This window comes from Bombina bombina, chromosome 2 (assembly GCF_027579735.1).
Source record: "Bombina bombina isolate aBomBom1 chromosome 2, aBomBom1.pri, whole genome shotgun sequence".
NCBI lineage: Eukaryota > Metazoa > Chordata > Amphibia > Anura > Bombinatoridae > Bombina > Bombina bombina.
In genome coordinates this window covers 1,299,394,106-1,299,414,582 of record NC_069500.1, presented here as the reverse complement: position 1 = coordinate 1,299,414,582, position 20,477 = coordinate 1,299,394,106, and positions in this window count along the sequence as shown.

The window sequence follows — 20,477 nt, the reverse complement described above, 5'->3', positions numbered from 1 at the left end:
GCTCGTACATGTCCCTTTAAATTAAACTTTTATTAAACTTTTAACTTAATGTAAATTCAACTACAAAATCTTGGAAGGCTGATGTCATTGCAAAAATGGTGAGGTTTTAACAAGATCTCCCCAAAATGTGTTCTTTATTTCCAATGAAGCAAAACATTTAAACAAAAATCATATGTATTAGGCTTTACTTTCAAATCTAATGATTAACTTAATTTCAATGTTTGAAAAGGGCCAGTGCTTGGTCTATCTAGTACAGTTTTAAACCTCAAAATCATAACCTAATATAAGTATTTCTCACTTTAATTTGATAAATCTTTGCTCAGTGTTCTGGATTATCAAGAAATAACAAAACATAATTTAAAGCATGCATAAATGGAAATTAAACATTTTTTACTCATTTCAGTACTGCATTGCAGCAAAACAAATGTAAAAAAACATTTGCCTAGATTACAAGTGAAGATAAAAAAATGTACCGCTATTGTGCGTTCTCACATTAAGTCCAAATTTTATTTTTTGGTCAAACGTTAGCGCAAAAAGAAAAAACAAAAGGGCACCTTCTGTGTGTATCAGCAATTCCAATTGCAGCAGCACTCAATTGTACTTATAGACGCAGACTGAAGATTTGTAGTGCTTCAGCTCACTATTCTCCAGCAATCTGGAACTCCAATTATAGGTGTATAGAAGGAAGCAAAACAGGGACCAAACGGTTTGTTTAAAATTGAAATGTGAATTTGATCATAAAGATAAAATAGGTCATATAGACCCACAAAGACCAGGGTATTAACAGACTGGTTAACCCTTAATGCAATACAACGCGTTTCTCCAACATTTTAAAAGCTGGCAGTGGTCAGTGTAATCAAGGGAATGGTAAAACATCACTGAATCCTCCCTCTGCAATTTCAATGGATCAAATATAAAAAACAAATGAATATACCATCAATATAAAGCATAAAAGTGCACAAACATATCATTATAATTTGTACATCAGAACAAATGAAAATAAAATATAATACAATATCTCCAATAGTTAAAAATAATAATTACAAATGTAAGGACACGTGAAACTTTCATGAATCCAAAACATACACAAGCTGGAAGTCATAAATCAGGGCCTCGATCCGATATGCAGCGTCGCCCGCAAAAGCCGGCGACGCCATATTTTGCGCTGGTTTGGTATCACATATACGGCGTAACCTAGAAGTTACGCTCGTATATTTCTGCCTTCGGCCGTAGTTTTTTGGGCCATAGACAGGTATACCAAACCAGCGCAGTTTGGTATCCAATATACAGCGTAAGGACTTACGTGGCGAAAATGGAGAAATCTTACTCCATTTTCACCTCGCCACAAATTGCAGGCGTAGTAAGCCTTACGCTGTGTATCGGAGCCCCGTAGCTCCCTAAACTACCTGCAAAATAAAACCTAACATCTAACGCATGCGCAATGTCTATCTACCTGTCAACCGCGAACTGCTAAATAAAACCTAACACCTAACGCATGCGCAATGCCTATCTACCTGTCAACCGCGATCCCCCGCCGCAATCCCTAATAAAGTTATTAACCCCTAAACCGCTGCTCCCGGACCCCGCCGCCAGCTACATTAACTACCCCCTAATGTGAGCCCATTACACCGCCGCCACCTACATTAACTACCCCCTAATGTGAGCCCCTTACACCACCGCCACCTACATTACCTACCCCCTAATGTGAGCCCCTTACACCGCCGCCAGCTATATTAAATTATTAACCCCTAATCTAATCCCCCTACCCCGCCGCCAGCTATATTAAATTATTAACCCCTAATCTAATCCCCCTACCCCGCCGCCAGCTATATTAAATTAATTAACCCCTAAAATACTAAACTATCCCTACCACTAAACCTAAGTCTAACCCTACAAATAGCCCTGAAAAGGTCTTTTTGCGTGGCATTACCCCAAAGTAAACAGCTCTATTGCCAGCCTTTAAAAGGGCTTTTTGCGGGCCATTGCCCTAAAGTAATCAGCTCTTTTACCAGCCCTTAAAAGGGCTTTTTGCGGGGCTTTGTCACAAAGTAATCAGCTCTTTTGCATCTAATCTAAATCCCCCTACACCGCCGCCACCTAAAATAAATGTATTACCCCCTAATCTAATCCCCCTACACCGCCGCCACCTATATTAAATACATTACCCCCTAATCTAATCCCACTATACCGCCGCCACCTATATTAACTATATTAACCCTAATTATATCAGGGTTAATATAGTTAATATCGTTATTATATTATATATATATTAAGTATAATAACCCTATCTAACTCTAACACCCCTAACTAAATTCTTATTAAAAAAATCTAATTAATAGTAATATTATTAATTAAAATATCCCTATTTAAATCTAAATACCTACCTATAAAATAAACCCTAAGATAGCTACAATATAATTAATAATTACATTGTAGCTATTTTAGGGTTTATATTTATTTTACAGGTAACTTGGTATTTATTTTAACTAGGTACAATAGCTATTAAATAGTTAATAACTATTTAATATCTACCTTGTTAAAATAATTACCAATTTACCTGTAAAATAAATCCTAACCTAAGTTACAAATACACCTACACTATCAATAAATTAAATAAACTACAAATATCTAAACTAAAATACAATTAAATACACTAAACTAAATTACAAAAACAAACAAACACTAAATTACAAAAAATAAAAAAAGATTACAAGAATTTTAAGCTAATTAAGCCCCCTAATAAAATAATAAAGCCCCCCAAAATAAAAAAATGCCCTACCCTATTATAAATTAAAAAATAACCAGCTCTTTTACCAGCCCTTAAAAGGGCTTTTTGCGGTGCATGCCCCTACTCTAAACCCACCCAAACCCCCCTTAAAAAAACCTAACACTAAGCCCCAGAAGATCTCCCTACCTTGAGTCGTCTTCACCCAGCCGGGCCGAACTCTTCATCCAATCCGGGCGATATCTTCATCCAAGTGGCAAAGAAGAAGTCTTCCATCCGGCGTTGTCTTCATCCAAGCGGCAAAGAAGAAGTCTTCCATCCTGGCGATGTCTTCATCCAAGCGGCAAAGAAGAGGTCCTCCATCGGGGCGAAGTTTTCCTCCAAGCGGCATCTTCAATCTTCTTTCTTCAGCCCTCCGACGGGGAACATCCAGCTGGCCCGACGACTGAACGACGAATGAAGTTTCCTTTAAATGACGTCATCCAAGATGGCGTCAGTCGAATTCCGATTGGCTGATAGGAATCTATTAGCCAATCGGAATTAAGGTAAGAAAATCTGATTGGCTGATTCAATCAGCCAATCAGATTCAAGTTCAATCCGATTGGCTGATCCAATCAGCCAATCAGATTAAGCTCGCATTCTATTGGCTGTTCCGATCAGCCAATAGAATGCAAGCTCAATCTGATTAGCTGATTGGATCAGCCAATCGGATTGAACTTGAATCAGCCAATCAGATTTTCTTACCTTAATTCCGATTGGCTGATAGATTCCTATCAGCCAATCGGAATTCGACGGACGCCATCTTGGATGACGTCATTTAAAGTAAACTTCATTTGTCGTTCAGTTGTCGGGCCAGCTGGATGTTCCGCGTCGGAGGGCTGAAGAAAGAAGATTGAAGATGCCGCTTGGAGGAAAACTTTGCCCCGATGGAGGACCTCTTCTTTGCCGCTTGGATGAAGACATCGTCAGATGGAAGACTTCTTCTTTGCCGCTTGGATGAAGACATTGCCCGGATTGGATGAAGAGTTCGGCCCGGCTGGGTGAAGACGACTCAAGGTAGGGAGATCTTCTGGGGCTTAGTGTTAGCTTTTTTAAGGGGGGTTTGGGTGGGTTTAGAGTAGGGGTATGTGGGTGGTGGGTTTTAATGTTGGGGGTGGTATTGTGTTTTTTTTTACAGGCAAAAGAGCTGTTTACTTTGGGGCATGCCCCGCAAAAAGCCCTTTTAAGGGCTGGTTAATTTAGAATAGGGTAGGGCATTTTTTTTATTTTGGGGGGCTTTATTATTTTATTAGGGGGCTTAGAATAGGTGTAATTAGCTTAAAATTCTTGTAATCTTTTTTTATTTTTTGTAATTTAGTGGGGTTTTTTTTTTGTAATTTAGTTTAGTGTATTTAATTGTATTTTAGTTTAGATATTTGTAGTTTATTTAATTTATTGATAGTGTAGGTGTATTTGTAACTTAGGTTAGGATTTATTTTACAGGTAAATTGGTAATTATTTTAACAAGGTAGCTATTAAATAGTTATTAACTATTTAATAGCTATTGTACCTAGTTAAAATAAATACCAAGTTACCTGTAAAATAAATATAAACCCTAAAATAGCTACAATGTAATTATTAATTATATTGTAGCTATCTTAGGGTTTATTTTATAGGTAAGTATTTAGATTTAAATAGGAATATTTTAATTAATAATATTACTATTAATTAGATTTATTTTAATAAGAATTCAGTTAGGGGTGTTAGAGTTAGGGTTATTATACTTAATATATATATAATATAATAACGATATTAACTATTATTAACCCTAATATAATTAGGGTTAATATAGTTAATATAGGTGGGGGCGGTATAGTGGGATTAGATTAGCGGGTAATGTATTTAATATAGGTGGTGGCGGTGTAGGGGAATTAGATTAGGGGGTAATACATTTATTATAGGTGGCGGCGGTGTAGGGGGATTTAGATTAGATGCAAAAGAGCTGATTACTTTGTGACAAAGCCCCGCAAAAAGCCCTTTTAAGGGCTGGTAAAAGAGCTGATTACTTTAGGGCAATGGCCCGCGAAAAGCCCTTTTAAGGGCTGGCAATAGAGCTGTATACTTTGGGGTAATGCCACGCAAAAAGCCCTTTTCAGGGCTATTTGTAGGGTTAGACTTAGGTTTATTGGTAGGGATAGTTTAGTATTTTAGGGGTTAAATAATTTAATATAGGTGGCGGCGGTATAGGGGGGATTAGATTAGGGGTTAAATAATTTAATATAGGTGGCGGCGGTATAGGGGGATTAGATTAGGGGTTAATAATTTAATATAGGTGGCGGCGGTATAGTGGGATTAGATTAGGGGTTAATAATTTTAAAATAGCTGGCAGCGGGGTAGGAGCTCACATTAGGGTGTAGGTAATGTAGATGGCGGCGGTGTAAGGGGCTCACATTAGGGGGTAGGTAATGTAGATGGCGGCGGTGTAAGGGGCTCACATTAGGGGGTAGGTAATGTAGATTGCGGCTGTGTTAGGGGCTCGCATTAGGGGGTAGTTAATGTAAGTGGCGGCGGGGTCCGGGAGTCGCAGTTTAGGGGTTAATAACTTTATTAGGTGCGGCGGGGTCCGGGAGCGGCGGTTTAGGTTTTAGTACATTTTTTATTATTAGGAGAGTGAGGGGGGATAGCGGATAGAGGGGTATACGTGTCGGGCTATGTTTGGGAGGCGTGTTAGACAGTACAGGAGATTTGATAATTTAGTCAGGTTTTGTAGGCGCCGGCAGTTTCTAAATTGCCGTAAGTCACTGGCGACTCCAGAAATTTGTACTTACGCAGATTTCTGGACATCGCTGGTTTGTCAGATTTACAGCACTTTAGCATCTGACGGCGCTGTATATGGGATCAGAAAAAAAATCTGCTCAAGTAGAGTACTTCTTTGCTATACTATTCCAATAAAATGTAAGCATTTAAACATTTCACATACACACACAAACATAACATATATATATATAACCAGCTGTTAATTTAAACCCATTAAAAGGGACATTAAACAGTTTGAGATGGTATTATAAAATCATAAATTGTATATATATATATATAATCAAAAATATGCAATATACTTTCATTAAATTTTTGCCCCCTTCTCCTGTAATTCCATTATGAAATTGTTAGTTTTTTTTAGTTCCTTTTAGAATTGGAAGCTCAGAACACTGTTATATTCCACTCAGCCATTGGGGCCTATCTATCAAGCTCCGGACACTCGCCAGAAACAGCAGTTATGAAGCAGCGGTCTAAAAACCGCTGCTCCATAACCCTTTCCGCCCTGTCCGTGTACGATCGGGTTAATTGACAGCTCCCTGCTGGTGCAATTCTGAATACGGAGAGCGTATTGCTCTCCGCAATCAGCGAGGTCTGGCGGACCTGATCCTCACTGTCGGATCAGGTCCGCCAGACCTTTGATACATATCCCCCATCGACTGCACACTCAATTGACCTATTTATAACTGTCCCTAATTAATTACAGCACAGAAGGTAACCTAAGTTACAATATGGCAGCTCCCATTGTTTTATAGACACTAGAACTTTACATTTATTTTGCCAATATTTGAACAACTAATGAAATTTAAAATATATATCTACATGTTATTCTCAGACTAATATTTTCTTTGAATGCATCATTTTATCTAGCATTAATTTAGTATTAAATGTCCCTTTAAGAGTATTTCTAATAATTTATAGGCCTAGATTCATAAACACTCATGTGGTTGCCAAGTGGCCTTGTAGTAAAGGCAATATTATGCTCGAAATGAATTGAGCATTACTTAATCTATATTTTCTACACGTGTGTAGTTTCATAGTTGCATAAAAAGCCAAATACATGACATCTTGCACACAATGAACATGAAAAAAAAACAATGACTATTATCTACCTAGGAAACATACTTACAAACTAGTTTATGAAAATGTTTTTAATTGCCAAATTGTAACATCATTGCTTGATTGCGGTAAAGTAGTTCCACTGGATAGAATGAAAATGGGTACAAGGAGACAGTCCTTTTAGGGTGTTTTAGAGGCGTGGTCAGGATTTTTCACCTGATTTACCCATGTGAAATTTCCAAGTTTCCAAGTACAGGTAGCCCTCAGTTTACGCTGGGGTTAGGTTCCAGGAGGAATGGTTGTAAATCGAAACTGTTGCAAATTGAAACCCAGTTTATAATGTAAGTCAATGGGAAGTGAGGGAGGTTCCAGGCCCCTCTCAAAATTGTCATAAGTAACACCTAATACATTATTTTTAAAGCTTTGAAATGAAGACTTTAAATGCTAAACAGCATTATAAACCTCATAATATATATTGTATCATCATCAAACCAAGTTTAATGAACAAAAACATTTGCTAAACATCACCTAATAAAATAATTACACAACAGACTGTATCATCATCAAACTAAGTTTAATGAACAAAAACGTTTTTTTACTTGCATTTTTCTGCAAACAGTTCTCTGCATTGTTAGCATGTTAGATAATATTGGGTCTGCACCTATTCTATGCATTTCAATCTGCAGTGATTAATAGGCAGTTAGGCACCCTCACCTGAAGCTGCTGGACAGGAAGATAATAGGGAAGTGGCTGATAAATTTTGCTTGATAGATCTGGTCTGATCTGTATACACAGATCCATTTAAGGCTGTTAAGTTGCATAACTTTGCTGCAAAACAAGCGGACAGCTCCATCTACTGGCTATTTTAATTAGTGCATTGCTTTCCAAATGTCAGGGTGCCAGGAATCAGACTGAGACGAGAAGTGCAAAAATAATCACACCTTTATTAATAGCAAAAAAATAATAAAAAGTCCACAAGTCAAATAACAAGCCAAGAGTCAAAACCAGAGCTTGTAGTCAGACGAGCCGAGTCAGGAGCCAAAGCGAATAGTCAGACGCGCCGGAATCAGGAACAAGGAAACAGCAGAGTCAGGAACAAGCCAGGGATCAGGAACCAGGAAGGACGTCAGGCAGCCAGGTAATACACAGGAACTCTCACAAACAGGTCTGAGACAACGCAAAGGCAAAGCTTACTGAACAGAGGCCCTTTAAATAATAAGTGATGACATCACAATTCTGAGACTGCATCCTGTCTCACATGGATGATGCACACCAGTCTGGCCATAAAAGGAAGTGCAGTAAGTGAGCAGCATCCCCCACAATGCACCATAGTCAGGAAGAGAGGTGAGTAAAATGGCTTCCAGCAGAACATGGCAAACACAACAGGGAGAAAACCCTGACACCAAATGACTGGAAAAAAAAGGTTGTTATTCTGAAACGACGCAAATTGAACCGGCGTAAACCGAGGGCCACCTGTATTATATTTAGCATGGACAGTTTAATAAGGGAAGTTTATTTTTTTGAATCTGCTTGTTTTGTAAGGACAAGTTTTTTTTTTTTCTGTTTTAATCTGTTCTCTAAGGTTTTTAAAGTGTTTTATTTTTTGACTGGTTTCACTCTGGAACTCATTATTTGTGCCAAGAGATGAATGGTAACTGAGTTGTTTTTTTTCTTTTTTCGTGAGATATATTGATTTTACTACAAGGACAGAGACTAATATTTTTCTAATCTTATGCTTTACTGCTGTGGACAGCACTTAAAAGCATTACATAAACATAAGAAAAACATAGGGAATAACAGAAAAAAAAACATAACCAATCACAATACATTATAAATGGTCAGCTATAAGGTGACCAATGGCATAACATCAGAGTTTATAAATGTCCAAACCACTATAAAACGTCCTCTTTTTCTTTGCTGCTCGAATAACGTTAAGTACATCAAATTTATACTAAATTTATGTAATATTTTTCTGCTTTCATTGTGTTTATTTTCTTTTAGATATGAAGCCGTTTTAACCTGTTTTTTTAAATTAATTTCTCATGATTATTTCAGTTTTACTTAGCTATCATTTTTTCTTTTCTTATTTTTAATAAAGAGTTGCTTTTTTATTTTATTCCGTTTTTAAGTTTACCTTATTTTAGTTTATTAATCTCCTTGTCCCCCTGGTATTTTCCATGTGTTTTTTTACTTCTCTGTGAAGCTGTTTCTAACCTCCCCTTTTGTTTTCTTTTTCTCCTGTCTTTTCCTGTCTGTGATGCTGTGGGCTTCATTTTCTCGCCTCAGTTTGAAGTATTTTCTCCTCCCCTCACTGCCTCCAGCTGTTTTCGGAGTTGATGGTGTCCTGTCATTTGTTTTAATATTTGGTTACATTTTAGCTTTAAATAGCCAAGTTTTGCAGCATTTCAGAAACATATTTTTCTTGGTCTATTGGTTATTTAGCTTGCCTTTTACTGCAGGGACTCAGGTTCTATTCCCTCCTTAGCTTACAAAATTATTTTTATTTAGGCAGTATTTGATTTTCATTTGACATTATTTATTATTAGTTTAATATTTAAATTAATTGTGTTATACTTATATTTTATAATATGTCAAGACTCCACTAATTTAAATTCTGACAAAACTATGCAGAATTTACTTTCCTCAATGGAGTATTTTCAAAATAAAATACAATTACAGATGCAATCAGTTATTTTATCTGTCAAGGAGTCTCAGGCTCATTTACCTAAAAAAGCTTTTTAAAAAAGGAAGCATTTATCTAAACCTCCTGACAGAATTTTATTTAACAAAAAAGCCAAAAAAATGTAATTCACGTAGGCAGCGTTCAGACAAAACTGACTCTACTTTAACTGAACTTAATGTCTCCTCAGATTCTTCGGATTCTGATTATATCTGTGATAAATTTTCAAAGAAAATTTTTAAAATCAGAGCTGACGTAGACTGATGAAAATTATAAGGATAATTCTGGCTTTGATTCTGACAATAATACATTTATTTTGAGTAATTAATCTTCCTCATCCTCATCTGAGGATTCTAAGAAAATTAAGAAGAAGAAAAAATCCCTTAAGAGGCCTAAATTATATGATAATGCAGGCAACTTATTTACTGACCCTACTGATTTAGAACATCCTAGGTCTACTCAGTGGAGACCATCCAAGAGAGTTGCTAAATTCTTGGATTACTATATTCATAAACACCTTAATAAGAAAACCAAAAATATTCTTAAAGTGGAGTGTCCCCGACCGGAATTACCGCATAATACACATTTAAATGGACAGTCAACACCAGAATTTTTGTTGTTTAAAAAAGTAGATAATCCCTTTATTCCCCATTCCCAATTTTTGCATAACAAACACAGTTATAATAATACATGTTTTATCTCTGTAATTACCTTGTATCTAAGCCTCTGCAGACTGCCCCCTTATTTCAGTTCTTTTGACAGACTTGCATTTTAGCCAATCAGTGCTCACTGCTCACTCCTAGGAGCTTCACGTGCATGAGCGCAATGTTATCTATAGGAAACACATGAACTAATGCCCTCTAGTGGTGAAAAACTGTCAAAATGCTTTCAGTTTAGAGGCGGCCTTCAAGGTCTAAGAAATTAGCATATGAACCTCCTAGGTTTAGATTTCAACTAAGAATACCAAGAGAACAAAGCAAAAGTTGTTTAAAATTACATGCCCTATTCAAATCACAATTTTTTTTGGACTTGACTGTCCCTTTAACCCCTGATATCGATCAGAATATTTTAAAATGTATTGGTACTAAAAACGTTAACTTTCATAAGGGTCCCGACAGATATCTCAAAGTCTGTCAAGATAAATACCTTGATAGTCTAGATCCCATATCTAAGCTTTTTGAACTGACTGAAGAAGCTATCTCTAAACACTCTTCTCTTCAGAGTCATTTACTTATTTGGCGATGCTAATTCGGCTCTTTCTACTCAGAATATTAAGAAAAATTTACACTCAAATTGGTGATTTTGCCCCCACTGAGATGGGTCCCCTGGCAAATGGTTTATTATTTGGAGAAGCTGGCCTTAAAGAGCTTCAGAAATATGTAAATTATTTTAATTCTCTAAATAAAATAAAAACTAATACAAAGAAAATGTTTTTATAAACTGAACACAATTTTTGACAAAGCCGGGAGAGGTAGGGGCTGCTTTCCCGGCCGTCCCAACAACGTCTCAGGGTCCTTCTTTCAAAATTTTGCCACTCCAGACACATCTCAACTTCTTCTCCCAAGATCAAGATTTTGGATCAGAAGAAACCTTCGCTCACGTTTCTTCAGAAGACCTCCCCAAGGTAAATTCTCTCATTTGTCCCTCCATTTCTTTTTTCCCCTCAAAGAATTGGAGGCAGACTCTCTCTCTTTCTCCACAATTGTCAGGTCATAACTGTCAGGTCATAACTCAAGACCCTTGGGTTCTTTAATCCATTTCTGGCCTTCATCTAGATTTCTTTTCCCCTCCCATTCAAACAAAGATTCCTAATCCCATAAAATTTTCCAAAATATATCTTTTTCATCTAGATCTAGAAATTTTAGATCTCCTCAAAAAACAAGCTATAGAAAAAAAAACCTTCTTTCTCAGAGTCCTTCATAAGCAACATGTTTATCGTAAAAAAGAAAGAGGGTTCTTTTTGACCAGTAATAAACTTAAGATATCTAAATTTTCATTTGGAATACAACCATTTCAAAATGGAAGGAATTCACCTTCTAAGGGATTGTTTCCTGGAGGGTGATTGGTTGGTTCAGTTAGATTCAAAAGATGCTTATCTTACCGTTCCTATCCATCCGTCATTCCGGAATTATCTTGGTTTCCTTTGTAGAGACAATCTCTGACAATTTAATTGTCTTCCATTTGGTCTTTCCTCTGCCCCTTGGGCCTTTACAAAAAGTTTAAAACCGTTGGTTGCTTGGCTCAGAACGTGAGGTATTCATCTAATTATTTATTTAGAAAATATCTTGATCATGCATCAGAGTGCTGTTATTCTTCAACAACATTTAAATCTTTACATTTCTCTTCTTCAGAATGTTGATTTTATTATAAATCAGAAAAAATCCCTTTTATCTCCCTCTCAAGCTCTGATTTTTCTAGATTTTGTAATAGATACCAAGAAAGTTGCCTTGAGTCTTCCTCCAGAGAAAATAAAGAATATCAAAAAGGAAATTCAACAAGAATTTTGTTTTCAATTCAAACTCTGGCTCGCATTATTGGTCTGCTTTCTTCATCTATTCAAGCAATTTTCCCTGCTCCACTTCATTATCAGGCTCTTGGAAATATCAGGTTCATGGAACAGCAAAGCTATTTTTGGCAATGCTCCAGACATTATTATAGAATCAGATGCCAGCAATTCTGGTTGAGAAGCCAGATTTGGCCCTCATATTACAGGAGGGAAATGGTCCTCAGAAGAATGGTATCTTCACATCAGTAGTAGTTTAGAACTTTTAGCTGGTTCCTTTGCAGTGAAAAGTTTTGCGAAGAACAATGCTCCTATTTCTGTATTACTACGGATGGACAATATTTCTGCAGTCAGGTACCTCAATTGTTAATCAAAACTCTTGTCGGACCTTACCAAGGAATTTATTCATCTTTGTCTTTCTCACAACATTTTTCTAGAATATATTCCAGGCCTGAACAATTCAGCTGCAGATTGGGGTTCCCGTTTCCTCAAGGATTCCAGTGACTGGCAATTGAACAAATCTATTTTCAAATTTTCAGATTCAAATTATGAGGGGTCCTTTTGTGATCAACCTTTTGCCTCTTGTCTGAATTTTTAGATTCATCCATTTTTCATTTCTAGACCAGACCCAGAGGCTTTGGCAATAGATGTCTTTCGTCAGACATTTCCAACCATGGGAGCTTATGTGTTCCCTCCTTTTTTGATTATTCCTTGGACCATTTCTTTTGTCAGGAGGAATCTTCTGTCAATTCTATTGGTAACCCCTTGGTGGCCTGCCCAGTTATGGTTCCCAGCTCTTCTGGAGATGTCATTTTGTCTTCTTCCTCATTTAGAAAATATTCTTCTATATCCAAACTGAGAATCTCACAATCTTGTCCTTCAAGGATATCTCCGTCTTTTAGCTTGGATGATTTCTGGGGATCCTGGTCCTCCGACGGCCTTTCGTCAGGAGCTAAACTTCTCCTTCAGGACTCCTGGGTCCCTGGAACCAAAAATGTATTTTTCCTCCTGGTCTAAGTGGTCTTGCTGGTGCAGTAGCAGGTATCTGGATTCTGTCTCAGCTCCTCTAAATGAAGTTATTAACTATCTCACTTCATTGGCTTACAGATCGAATAATGTTGCCCGTTTAGCTATTTCTGCCAGTCATTCTCTAATTTCCAATCTTCCTGTAGATTAATGAAGGCTATTCAAATTAAAAAACCTCTTCAACCAAAGCATACGTATTTTTGGGATGTAGATTTAGTTATAAAGTTTTTTCTCAATTGGTCTGATAATAATGTTTTGTCTTTAAAGCAATTATCAGGCAAATTAGCCACTTTACTTTGTTTATTATCATGTAGAAAAGTTTTGGATGTAAGAGCAATTAATTATAACTCAAAAATGTTTTCTCCTCAAGGTGATATCTTTTCTCTTTCTAGAAGAATTAAAACTTTATCTTCCTTATTTTACCCTTACTTTTTTCTATCCCAAACTTTGTGTTGTCTCTTGTCTTAGAGAATATGAGTCTAGAACTCTGTCCTTAAGATCTTGTAAGTCTAACCAACTTCTAATTTCTTATGTTCCTCCTCATTTACTTGTTTCTTCCACTTCTATTAGTAGGTAGGTTAAATGGATCATGTTGTTAGCTGGTGTGGATAATATTTTTTCTGCTCACTCTATTAGAGGTGCTTCAGCTTCCAAGGCCTTTTCTAAATCTGCTTCCCTTCAAAAGATTCTTAATGCTGCAGATTGGTCTTCAGATAATATTTTTCATCAATTCTATTTTAAACCAATTTCCTCTATTCAGCACCACCTGGTCTCTTGATTAATTTGCTTAAAAATAGCAGTCGAGTATTTTCCAACCTCTTGAATATGTCCCGCTCTATTATGTTTAATGTATATATTATTTTATGTCTTCCATTTTTTATATATTTTTCAGCACCAGTTCCTGCAAACCCAGGATTTTAAGAATTCCAAAGTTAAAGGGACATCATCTTCAGATCTTCATCAGTTAAAGATTTCAAGTCCTACTTCACTTTTCAACTCAAGTTTCCATCATCCTGGTAATGTTATTTAGTTTATTTGCTTCTTGTTCAGACTTTTGTTTTCTCTTCATTCCTACCTTCTTTTTTCTTCTCGCATCAAAGATCAAAGAGGATGTTTTATAGTGGTTTGGACATTTATAACCTCTGATGTTATGCCATTGGTCACCTTATATCTGACCATTTATACTGTATTGTGATTGGTTATGTTTTTTTCTGTTTTTTCACAAACAGGCCTTATTGAATCTAGGTTGTATATCTTGTTAAATACTTCAAATACTGCTTATATTATACATTTTCTTTTAATATCATATTGCTTCTTGCAACCCCCTTTTTTCATGGCACTTTCAGCTTTTCTATGTTTCTTTCTAGTTGTAAGATAATACTCAAAAACATGTAGTCAACATGTTATTTTTCTAAAGGGCTTATTATTTTTTTATTTGTCTGAAATTTTTTAATACATGTTTTTTATTTTTTATTTTGGTATATTGAATTTGGTGAATAAGGACAGGCAGGTAATCAGCTTTAACCCTAATGAAGTGTTATTAAGGCAGGAAACGCGTTGGAGCTGTCCTGACCTGAGTATTATGAGTGGTTGTATTTATTATGTGCCTGCAATAAATTTGAAGTTTTTTCTACTTGCACATATTCCTGTAATTTATGTATTTTGTTTTAAATATCAAAAGTCTTCTAAAGTTATTGAATACTCATTGTGGGATCCAACAACTGTTTGACTTTTATTATTATTGAAGTAATAACTTTAGATCCCCTGAATCTATTTTAATTTAGATAATTTCAACTTATTTTATTATGCCAAAGAAATGAAAGCCTCTATGTGAATCAGCCAATACAATATCACCCACACTCTCTCCAGTACAAGTAACCCCAGATATCATTTTATGGGGATGAATGGAATCATAAGGTTACTTATTATCAATAAACTATAAAGAAATGCATGCAGTTTTTAAGGCTTTATCAGTATGGTGTCCTCAACTTTAGTGGAGTTTAAAAAAGTCACAACTTCACTAAACTGGTGAAAGGGGAAATTATTTACAATAAAAGGGAGAATGCACTTCAAGTCTAAAATATTTTTAATTTGAAAAAAATAAAAAAAAATAAAGAAAAGCTGTTTACATTTCAAATTAAAGGGACATGAAACCCAAAAAATGTAATTCATGATTCAGAAAGAGAATACGATTTTAAATAACTTTCAAATTTAATTCTATGATTTAATTTGCTTCATTCTTTAGCTATCCTTTGTTGAAGAAATAGCAATGCACTGGATGAGCCAATCACATGAGGCATCTATGTGCAGCCACCAATCAGCAGCTACTGAGTCTAGTCATATATGCTTTTTCAACAAAGGAGAGCAAGAGAATGACGAAAAATAGATAATAGAAGTAAATAGGAAAGTTGTTTAAAATAACATGTTCTGTCTAAATAATGAAAGAAAACAATTGAGTTTCATATCCCTTTAAACTAATTCCACATAGCTAGTTTTATGCTTTCTATAAGCAGGACAAATGTTTTATTCAGGACAGGAACAGTAGTTATTCAAAAACAAAAAGCAAAACATACATTTTCACAGCCACATTACATTAAAAGGAGACAAAATAAATGATGATAGCATTTTGCAAAGTTGTTTTATTGTGTATAACTAAACCATTTAAATTAAAATCTTAAAGGAACAGTAAAGTCAAAATTAATCTTTCATGATTCAGAAAGAGCATGCGTTTTTAAACAACTTTCCAATTCTTTTCTATTATCTGATTCACTTAATTCTCTTGATACTTTTTTTTATAGAAAAGCATACCTAGGTAGGCTCAGAAGCAGAAATGCACTAGTGGGAGCTAGCTGCTGATTGGAGGCTGCTGATATCATTGGCTCGTCTGATGTGTCCAGCTAGCTCTCAGTAGTGCATTGCTGCCCCTTCAACAAAAGGATAACAAAGAATGAAGAAACATTTATAATAGAATTTATTTGGAAAGTTGTTTGGGTTTCATGTCCCTTTAACGGAACATAAAACAGAAAAAAAAAAATTACAAAAAAATATCCAATTTACTTCTATATCAAATTCACTTTGTTCTCTTGGTATCCTTTTGTTTAAAAACAGGTGGGAAGGTGCAGGATGACTGGAAAAAATATATATAGTATTAATTTTATAAACTATGTTGGCAACAGTGTTTCCTGTTAAGTAATGCTCTAGAAGTGTGCACATTACCTGTCTAGATATATCTTCAGCAAAAAATATCATGAGAACAAAGTACATTTGAAAATAGAAGTCAATTGAAAACTTTTTAAAAAAATGTCATGCTTTGAATCACAAAAGAAAAATTATATGTTTCATGTTTACTCCATTAAACATTGTTTAAAAAAGATTGAAGTGTCCCCAGACATACTTTGTTTCCTTTCTAGAAAGGAAGATACACAGATAGCAGGTAAAAATATGAACACAAACTGCAAGGTCAGAACATAAAAGCTATTAAACTATTGAAGAAAAAAAAGAAAAAAATGTATTATGGGTCTTTTATATAAAATAGATCATGTTTATTTATTGTATACTCATCTGTTATATAATGCTTACTCTTGTGAACAATGTTTTGAATTTAAATGATAAACAACAAAGAAAAGGTCTCTTTACTAATATGCAAGGTGCATTTTATCAAACGTTTGTTCTTTTTCAAGTAATTTTCTAAAACTGAGCAATTAATGAAAAGCTTTTTTCTATATAATAATTAGTGAAAGCAACAGGAGGCAAACAAGCTGAGTTGAAAAACAACCAACTTTCATCCTTTGGAACATCACGCTGCTGATGTTGCTATTCTATTTGGGGACATTTGATAAAGATGCTCTATTCCCTATTTTACCCTATGTTAAACAAAAGGTATTTTTTATACAAGCCCAGTGAGTGCAGTCTCTTCCTGGAAAATTATATATATATGTATTCATAAAAAGAGAAAAAGAAGATAGAAAACAAAAAGAGAAACGCCAAGAAAAATAAGACTTACAGAGCTGTGTCTGGTAGCTATTGGTCGGGTGAAACAAGCCCCTCTCCCATAAACACTTAGAGGCTTAACAGTCATTTACAAAGTAATTCATGTGCTTATTAGATAAATAATTCATACATGTGCAAATAAAACAAATTAAAGGGCCATAATACCCAAAAGTTTAAACACTTGAAAGTGATGCAGTATAGCTGTAAAAAGCTGACTAGAAAATATCACCTGAACATCTCTATGTAAAAAAGATATTTTACCTCAAAAGTTTCTCAGTAGTCACATCCCATTGTCAAGGACTTCTAAGCAGCAAATCAGTATGTCTGTCCCGGGATAGCGGAAGGAGCGAGCTTACGTGCACTCTCATCTTATTTCCCTATTCAGCTTAAGGAAGTTTACAATGAAATCTCATGAGAGTTAAGTCAAATCTCATGAGATCACAGTAAAAGAGTTCATGACCTCAGCACTGTTGATGCTGATTGGCTGCTGTTTATTTCTTAATTATTTTTTTTTTTTAACCTGCAGCTGAGCAGCAGTTGAGTATAACTTTTTACACAGAACTTATACTCTGCTGAGCTGAGGAGATTGTGAGGTAAAATATCCTCCTTTTTTACATAGAGATGCTCAGGTGATATTTTTCTGTCAGCTTTTTACAGTTATACTGCATCAGTTTCAAGTCCCATTAATAAATAGTGCCTATATACAATATAGTACCTATCTACAAATGGCCATTGGGAAAACAAATTGATCCTGTTATTGAAAGAGCTCATAAAATAATAATATGGAATAGTGTTGAAATTAGTAATGCCTCTGTCCATAAGCCCTGTCAAAAGCAAGGAGTAAGTAACTCATGTAACAGTCCAATGTCTTTTGCAATTAAGTCAACAGAGAATCTGTTTCCAAAAAAGAGTCCATAAGAGACAATACCTCCAAGCAAAAATCCCAGTTGGATCGTTGCTCCTGCTGATCCTTGAGGCTTTGGAGTATGGATGGAGGTCTCCCAATTAGTAAATGGTGGTCAGGACACTCGGCTGGCCTAGCCAAGGTGATAAAACAGTCAAGCAATGCATATATATAATATGCACTTTTAAATTAATTCATAGTATTCACAGTTAATTTCAACCGAGCATGCGCGCATCTCATAGCGGCAGCAAAATCCGACACAACTTCCTTGTCAGAATCTGCTATTGTCGAGTGCACATGTTGCTGATTTACACAATCCCATTCCACACATTCTTATTTAACATATGTGGAGTGTGATTACGTAATACAGAGCACGCACAGTCAGAGGTAGCAGATTCTGACAAAGGAGCAGATTCTGATAGAACACCGGCCTTATGGTGAGGTGACCAAGGTGGCTGCCTAGGGCCCTGCGCTTAGTGGAGGCTAGTGCTGGCGCTAAGGGTGGTTGCCACCTGTTTTAGGGGTAGTGCAAAGCTCGGTTTAAAATGTGCTCATGGATTTAAGATATTTTTAATGGATTTTTTTTTATTAAAAGTGATGTTTTGTCGGTAGCGCTAAAACTTAGTGTGGCAAACGTATTTAAAATTTAATTCCTGCACACAGTAAATGGTTACAGGCTGCACATGGGTGATTCAATTAGAAATACGTTTACCACACTAATGGCTAAATTACAAGTTGTGCAGTAAGGTAAAAAAGCAGCGTTAACAGGTCCTAATGCTGCTTTTTTACGCCCGCTGCTATTACGAGTCTTGCAGGTATAGGTGTACCGCACACTTTTTTGGCCTTACTGCAAAACCTACTTACGTAAATTTAGTAAAGCCTTTTTTCTATGGGACTGCCATAACGCTGGTATTACGAGTTTGTCCTGGGAGGCCAAAAAGTGAGCGGTACAGCCTCTACCGACAAGATTCGTAACGCATTTTAAAGTCAGTAGTTATGAGTTTTACACTACAATGCTGTAGCATAAAACTCATAACTAAAGTGCTAAAAAGTACACTAACACCCATAAACTACATATTAACCCCTAAACCGAGGCCCTCTGGCATCACAAACACTTTAAAAAAAATGTAACCCCTAATCTGCCGCTCCGGCCATCGCCACCTCACAAACACTAGTTAAATATTATTAACCCCTAATCTGCTGCCCCCAACATCGCCGCCACTTACATTATACTTATTAACCCCTAATCTTCCACTCCGGACATCGCTGCCACCTACATTATATTTATTAACCCCTAATCTGCTGCCCCCAACATCGCCGCCGCCTACCTAATTTATTAACCCCTAATCTGCCGTCCCCAACGTCGCTGCCACTATTCTAAATTTATTAACCCCTGAACCTAAGTCTAACCCTAACCCTAACACCCCCTAACTTAAATATAATTTAAATAAATCTAAATACAAATTACTATCATTACCTAAATTATTCCTATTTAAAACTAAATACTTCCCTATAAAATAAACCCGGAGGCCTAGATTTAGAGTTCGGCGTTAGCCGTGAAAACCAGCGTTAGAGGCCCCTAACGCGGGTTTCTTACGGACTCCGGTATTTAGAGTTTATTTACCGACACTCAAAAATCACCTAACACTCAAATTTCAACCGCCACCTCTGACCCAGTAGTTAACATATACCGACAAAATAAACATCCACGAATCACAAAACAAATATTACACAAACTACACTTACACTCATACAAACACTACACTATTTTTATTTTTATGATTTAATAATTTTTCATCAAAATACAAAGGATCAAAGTTGCGAGATCTCGGGTGTTAGAAAAAAATATACACAAATCCATTTTCCCATTGACTTACATTGACACACGGGAAAAGACCCTCATATACCTACATCTAACTAATAAGATTATCACAAACATACACTCATCGATGCATACAAACAATATACACCACATGACATACACAAAAAAATAATTTATTACATAAAGAACACGATTTAGTTACTTTTTCCCAAAAGCTCATGACGTCACTCACTTTACGAGGAAAACCAGTCTTAGAAAAAAAAAAAAAATTTTTTTAGAGCCTCCATTGACTTCTATTGGGAAGACGTGCTCGTGCACCCGAAACCCACATTTCCCTAACGCACGCAAATAGCGTAGACAGAAAAACTCCAAATACCAGCGCTAGAAAATACATGATTTTATGCGTTAGACACAGCTAGGATAAATAGATCAACAAATGACTATTTCCCTATGGTGGATTTATGGATTTTACAGTTTGAATATTCACAACACTATTAAATTGTTTCACACTTTTAGATTACATCAACTACAAATCAACATCAATAGTAACACATTATTATTTAAATAAAATTACATTTAAACGTAAAAAAAAATTCATTAAACTTTTCTGGATTCACAAACAGTACACAATGGGAAACACCTCTCATTTACCTTTATTATTGCATTTCAGTTATTCAACTCATATGCTTGCAGCAACTGCATATCTACATAGGCTTAACACATGATCAGTCATGTATGCACATACATTACTTTTAACATTCACTCATACATGTGCATTCAAATGATGGGGGAAAAACACATTACATTCTCTCTAGGAATCACAAAACACAACATATGGATTTTACTGTACTTTTAACATCATGATTCCATCACCAGAAACCATTAGGAATTACGTACAACAAGAACATCATTACACAAGATTACAGATGTCACTTTATGGGAAGGAACAACAATGCCACACCGCTATATAGAAGT